Genomic DNA, 7,361 nt, shown 5'->3' on the forward strand with positions numbered 1-7,361 from the left:
GAGGGCCATGAGTGGTCCCCCCTCTCCAGGAAGAGCGCAGGAGAGGGGAGCCCAGCCGTCGTAATCAGCTGTGGCCCCAGAGAGCAGCTCTGGCTACCCACACTGCTCTGGGGAGTGAGGGGGAGGGCACTGTGCTGCAATGCTCATCCCAGCAGCAGCGGGAACCCTGATGTGATGATCCAGGCAGAGGTAGCCGGGGTTATTGCTCATCGCACCAGTTGAGCAAGCCACCCCAGTCCGGGTTAGCCCTCCGCGCCACGTGGGTCTCACTCGCAGGCAGCTTCTCCAGTCCTGGAGCAAACCCCAAACCCTGAGCACTCAGACCAGGCAAGGCCATCTCTGGGGCTATGGGGTCAGATAAAGGGAAATGCAGGGTGAAATGCAGCACCTGGATTCATGAGCAAACGCTGAAGTTCCCCAAAGCTTGGGGGGATTTGCTCCAAGAGGTTTGGCTCGAGCTTTCCTCTCTTCTTCACCAGTAATCCCCCCCCAGCCAAAAGCAGGACAAGCATTTGTACGGACCCAGGTGTATTGCTCACAGAGAAAACCATTACTGGCAGCACCACACACCTGCAAGGATCCTCTGTCTTCAGCAAGCACAGCGCAAGCCGTGTTTAAAGAGCCTTCCTGACTCCGTCTCACTAGATAGTTTTAGCAATAACCTGCCACAATCATATCTCTCCTAGGGAGCAAATAAAGTTCAGCTCTTAGCTCAGAGCAAATCAAGAAAATTCACTTCAGAGGAGTGGCTGGTTTGTAAGTGCTGTGGTTTAATTGCAGCAGAGCAGCCTGTCCAAATGCACCACATTCAAGGAGATCCTGCAGCTCTTCTCTGCCCATGAGTCTACGGACTGAAGACAGCATGCTCAGATAAAATAGCACAGCTTCTGTGCTGCAGACAAAGTGCTGGCAAGTGCTGGGCTTATTACTTGTCATTGTGGCAAATCCATTTATTCTACTTACTCCAAAAGGAATAAGCAACGCAGCGTTCTGCAATTTTGAAGTCAATTTGGTGGTGGTTAAGTGACAGAAAACAGAGACTGAGTCATCTTTATTTATAAAGTCCAACAGCGTTAGATCTTGAGCATAAAAACCAAGCTACTAAGCCCCCCTCCCCAGACTGCAAGAATTTAAAACATCGCCAAGTCACCCAAGTAAAGCAGTCCCATTGACTGCAAGAGGCTGTCTTTTCAAGGGTCAGACCAGTAAGTAAACGAATTTCTGCATGTAACATTTAGCAACTTGGGTGTAAAGATGTAATGGGGTGAAGAAAGAGGCATTTCCATGGGCTACTTCCCCTACTTCCCCTTCCTAAAGTCACTGTCTGTCCTCCAGCAACTGAGCCTTGCAATAAAATGAAACAGGAATCAAACTGCTCCTTGTTTTGATTCTTGCAAGATCAAAACCTGAAGATACGCTGGGATGTGAGTCCAGCACTAAACACTCCGAAATATCCCCTGATTCAGGACTGTTGGAACATATACTGGGCATCTAACGCAGTCCTTGTTTCACATCCCTGGAAGTTACATCAAAGTTAGGCCCTACTTGGTAGCGATCATTCCTGGTACAGATATGCATAACAAAGAGGATGTCAATGTGCACTTGTAATCTTTTTGCTCATCTTTGTCCTCTTTTGTTTAGTGCTCACAGAGTATACAGCAACTAAACAGGTACTATTAACATACCAAATATAAAACACACCTTTTCCTTTGGTTTTTTGGTAAGGTACCTTAGTTTCTGGAAAACAACCCTGTTTTACTTCAGTCACCAGATCTGTGCCAGCAAATAAAGAGGGACGAGCAAATCTAAATCAAACACAGACCATCATGTTTTATTATTGAAAATAGGAGAGGGTTTCTGGCCAGCTGCCAGGAAATTAATGTAGGATTAGCTGGGCATTTCTTGTTTCAAAGCCCTGACCTTTTATCGCTGTTTGAATTTCCGCCTTGGTATACACCTGGGAGAGGTGGTTGCTTCTCGTAATGGCCAAATCTCTTAACTGCGCCAAACAAGTAAAACAGGAAAGAAATCAGAAAAAAGCACATCTCTTACTGGGAGTGGGGAAGCAGACTCTGTAAGACTGGATGCGGACACATCTTGTACCAGGGGAAGGTGGTGTGTTTGCTCCAAAACATGCTTCACAGCAACTTTCATGGTCTCTGTATTTAGCGGGCACTTATTTCTACCTGTGTCAATGACTACTTGAAGCCTCAACATCTCCAGGCCTGGACCTGTATCTCTTGACAGAAAACTGCATGCAGCTCAGACACCTCTTTTGCTAGTATTTCAGTCCTGAGGGCCCTAGAAAGACAGACCACGGGGGAAAAGAGAAGCTACTTTTTGGGTTGAGGTGAGCCAGAAACTCAGTTTACATGCAGGGTCATGCATAAGCTTGGGGTGTCCTGCTCCAAGGTTGGTTAGTGTTTACTTGCAGGACCAAACAGACAAAGGCATCAGGTTAGGAATTTTCTTATCTACCTTTTGATGAGACTGCATCCCTACAAATACCGTTCTGCTACTGAAAGCTTGAGCTACAGTGTTGAGGCATTCCTAGTGTTTTGGGTTTAATCTATGTTAAAAAAAAAAAGAATGAGGACTGAGTTGTTTTTATGGGGTCCTGAATAGCTTTATATTGTGTGAGGGCTGCAGAAATGAGAGCCCTGAGCAGGTGTTGGAGGCTGCCCAGCACCTCTCAGCCCAAGGTAATGTCCATCAGCTGGTTTCCAACCTATATGGCAGCCAAAAGCAACGTGAGCCAGCCACAATAAAAGAAGTACGCACAAAAAAAAGCAGGGTGCAGTTCAGTAGCCTTTGCCTGCTGCCCTGTTCAAAAAACTAAAAGGCCAGTGACCAGTCAATGTAAATTAAGGCCAGAGGTCTTCTTGGAAACATCAGCTTTGTTTTGAGTCAACACACACTGGGCAATTCGCACCGGGCAATTTGCACCGACTGCCCTTGAGTGGGCAGGGCTGGTCCAGAGATCGCCGAAGGCTGGAAATACTCCCAGGTATTGCAATTGTTGGAGCTGTTTTTTACACTGGACATGTAACAGCCCAGACCTGGGTGCCCTCACAGTCTTGTTCTCTCCATACTGGCTGCTTTAGCAAACTTCCTTTGACCCCCCTCAGCCAGCTGCCCACTGGCGTCACTCTTAAGAGAAGCAAGCCCAGCCTGGGTCCAGAGATCCCAAAACCCAAGAGCAAACCACAGCCTTGCTTTCTGCCACACACCCCCCAGCTGCCAAATGAAGTGTGTTTGCAATACCCACCAGTTTCAGCGCTTTGCAGAACTGCAGCCTAAAACCAGCATCCCAAACCTCATGGTGCAAGCCTGGCACCCTAAAAGATGCAAGGCTGGAGGAGCTCAGTTCCTCCCTCCCAGTGACTTGATTTTTGGCAGGAGATTGGGAGCAAAGCTGCCAAGTAACAGCATTTGGGAATAGAGCCAGGCTTCCCACTGACATGAGCAGGGAGTCCCCGCTGGACCAGTTTCTTTTACACACAACCCTCACCCCCAAAATAAAACAGTTTGCTGCAATGACAGCATGCTCTCTGTAAGAGGCTGTTGACAAAAACTAGGTCTTTGTTCCAATACTAAAAGGCAAAATGAGTCAAGAGACCCCTTAATCTTGTTAAGAGCTCGGAGGACTCCAAAACATTAATTGGCCTGTCTAGACCAACCCCTTGTCTGGACACTGTTATTGCAGCCTCTCTCACAAATGTTGAAATTAAGAGTGTGGAACCACATAAAAAACTCTGAACTTCCTTTCTTTACGTTGAATGACCCTATTTCCCACCTGCAACCTTTTCTTCTTTCAGTTCTTAACAAAAAAGAACAAACTTTTGCATATTTATCGGTTTCTGTATTGCTAAGTTTCCGTGCTTTGTAGCTGCTGGGAAGAAGCTAGGGCTGTGATCGCATTAGATGGAAAATATATAAATATGATGCTAAAGGGTAAGCCTAGGACAGAGGGTGCTTGGCCAGCACAGCTGCCATGCTGGCATTGTGCAACACAAGCACAAGTGAAAGGCACCTGCTGAGCTCCACAGCAAGGTTCAAGTTTATAACTTGAATTTGGGTCAAATCTGAAGAAAATCTCCAAGTCTTAAAGCAGTTGTGACTGAGACAGGATCTCCCCCAGGTCACGGTCGGGGGGGACTCTTTCCGGAGCAGAGGATGCCTCATCTATCCCTGTGGACTGGTGCTTGCCAGGTGCAGTGCTCCGACACTGACCAGAAAAGCCAGGGTTTAACAGAAAACAGATGACCATGCTGAAACCCACCAGCCCACGTGGACTCCCCAGGCGCCCCCCCTGCAGAAACCCCTGCTGCACCAACACCATCCACCACCACCAAACATGGGGTGGCCATGGAAGAAATCAATGCCTATCCTGGCATCCGGGCACCCAAGCCCTGGTAGGGGTGTCCAGCCCATTTGTCTCTGGTGGCAGTAGCGTCGCCCTCATCCGGAAGCACCTCTCATTGGGCCAGGGGTGCCTGAAGGCTGTTAATGAGTGTCACAGTTCTCAGAAACTTCTCATAAGTCATTCCTGTGTTGCCAGGAGAAGAAATTGCATGGCAATAAACCAGAATTGTTTGGTTCCTGTTAATTAGCCATAAAGGTGGTAAACATTAACTATCCATGAGAATCATGTGATGCATATGGATGTTCAGGTCCCTCTCCCAGCTGAACGCTTTTTTTTCTTCATTTGAAGGTTTCTGGAGTTGGGTTGTCTCGTGCATCCTCTAGGATATGACAGCATGCACGAGGGGGGGTTAAACGTGCAGCAGGGGAAGGAGAAGCAGCAGCTACGCCTCTCCACATTAATTGCTGTCACATCCTTTGCCCTCTAGCGGGTCAGGGAGTTGGTATGACAGCACTGGCCGCAGCAGCGTTCACCTTTCTAACAGAGCAGAAAACGAAGGGAAGGTCCACACGTTCCCTTGCCCCTTCGCTAGGCAACGACTGCAGCTTGACTGAGAGGCGCATCGTCTGCAGGCAGCATGGCCAAGTAACTTGAAAGCCTCCACCAGTCAGAGGCTGAGGTTCAGCCTGGTTATAGAGAGGGTAGAGAATGACCCAGTGCTCCTCTCTCCACCGGGCACTGCCATAGCTATTGAGGGTCCCAGCAGAGAACGATGGCCTAAGCTACACGGCTCCACACCTGGTGGGGAAAGCCAAGGCTTTGTCTTCTTCTCACGCCCTGCACGCTGCCCAGGAGGAGGCTCCCTGTCCTCCTCTGCACTGATAGGCAAGACGCCCAGTGCTGACAGATGCCTGAAACCCATCGCTGGCATTTGCGTGACCTATGGCCAGGCATACACTTGGGTACCACCTGCCGATGGTCACCCTGGCCATATGGACGGACCCATGAGCCCCACATACGCATTGGCCAAGCAGCTGTGAAAGCCTTACGAAATAGATTACACCTGCCACCACCGTGGATGTGACACCATTTACAGCATCCCTTCCACCCAGATCTAGCAGTGGCTTGAGATGGCCAATGGATAAGTCAGACTAGAGGGGAGGCTCCTCTGTCCTGGGGCTCTGGCTGTGTGGTTCCTCAAGCCTTCCTGTCATTGCATGAATCACAGCCACCGCCAAGCGCGTGGAAGAGGCAAGTGAGCAGATGCATGTCTCATGATACAGCCAGCTAGTGATGTTTCTTCCTGTCTGCTTTAGGGCATCTCAGCACAAGACAAGTCCTCAACTTGTTTTGAACTGGCTAGTGACTTTGGTTGCCCTGGTTTTCAACTGCTTTATTACAGGTACCATCAAGGAGCCTAAGTTTTTCCAGGATGTGGTGACCACCTTCTCACCCATTCCTGCACTCTAAAATTGGTCGCAGTTGGACACTGCATAACTTGCTCATCCAAAAATACAATTGTTTTGAAAACTGTCAGCTGGAGCACTTCTCCGGTGTAAACATGGGCTCTTCAGCATCACCTGTTCAGGCACAGAAATGCAATTGCCTGTGTACTTTTGGAAACAGGAGGTTGTGCACATTGCCCTTCAGTGAGGATTACATTTCTGTCAGTGACCCTCTAGGAAATTACAGGCTATATATTTTTTAAACTTAGCTCCATACCCACACACAACCATCCCGTGACCTGAGCCAGCATCAAGGGATGGAGCACTCTCGTTTTTGGGTAACGAATTGAGACACTGATGTTTCATGGACTGCAGAGGCAACCATAGACCTGCATTTTGAGAATCTCATCAACCCCCCAGCCTAGGGACAGCCATGGGTCCAAGGGCAGAAAGCAGTGTTGAAGCGATGCTGTAGGGCTCTGAGGTCCACCCTCCAGGGGGGATGTGATGTCACCCCAGGGATAAGGCTATGTGGAGGCCCTGAGAGATCCCGAGATGGAGGCCCAAAGCCAGCTTGCCCCTCTCTTTCCATCATTTTTCCTCCACGCTGCTGCCAGCTCCTTACTGCGCCTGCTTAAGTCACCCCAGGTACCAGGTCAGCCCATTGCAGGGTCCCAACTGGAGCATGAAAGTAAGAGCTGCATGGAGATCCTAAGAGAGATACCACACTTGTCCTTCTGAAGCTAGTGAAGATGACCCAATGTCCAGCATCTGTTCTGTTTTTTTGGAGCTGCCATTTCCCACAAAAAGCACCGTAGCAGCCCTCTGAGCTTAGGGACCCTGGGGCTGAATTTGTCTCTGCGGTGGCCCAGGGAGTGTGCAGCACTGGAGGGACAGGGGGTATGTGAGCCCCACGCCCATCTGGTAAGGCCTTGGACAACTCTGTGGCCTCAGCGTACAAACCACATCACATATTTTTAAATCAGCCCTGGCAAATGCATCACTGCTGAAGGTCAAATTCTCTGGTTATCTCTGTGGCTTATGCAGAAGGAACGTGTGGAGGCCCAACATCTGGGTCCCTCAGCCTGCAGGTTGTGCAGGTAGGCAGAGGTGTGTGAAGCAGATTCAGAACTACATAGAAATGCATGTCCTGGTTTCTGCTGAGATAGAGTTAATTTTCTTCCTAGTAGCTGGTCCAGTGCTGTGTTTTGGATTTAGGATGAGAACAATGTTGATAACACACCGATGTTTTAGTTGTCGCTAAGCAGTACTTACACCAGTCAAGGACTTTCCAGCTTCCCATGCTCTACCGACTGAGAAGGCTGGGGGTGCACAAGAAGCTGGGAGGGGGCACAGCCAGGACAGCTGACCCAAACTGGCCAAAGGAACATTCCACACCATGTGCCGTCATGCCCAGTACATAAACTGGGGAAGGCTGGCCGGGGGGACCGCTGCTCGGGGACTGGCTGGGCATCAGTCAGCGGGTGGTGAGAAATTGCATCGTGCATCACTTGCTTTGTATATTATTATTATTATTATTATTATTATTA

This window comes from Pygoscelis adeliae, unplaced genomic scaffold, assembly GCF_000699105.1.
Source record: "Pygoscelis adeliae isolate BGI_AS28 unplaced genomic scaffold, ASM69910v1 Scaffold127, whole genome shotgun sequence".
NCBI lineage: Eukaryota > Metazoa > Chordata > Aves > Sphenisciformes > Spheniscidae > Pygoscelis > Pygoscelis adeliae.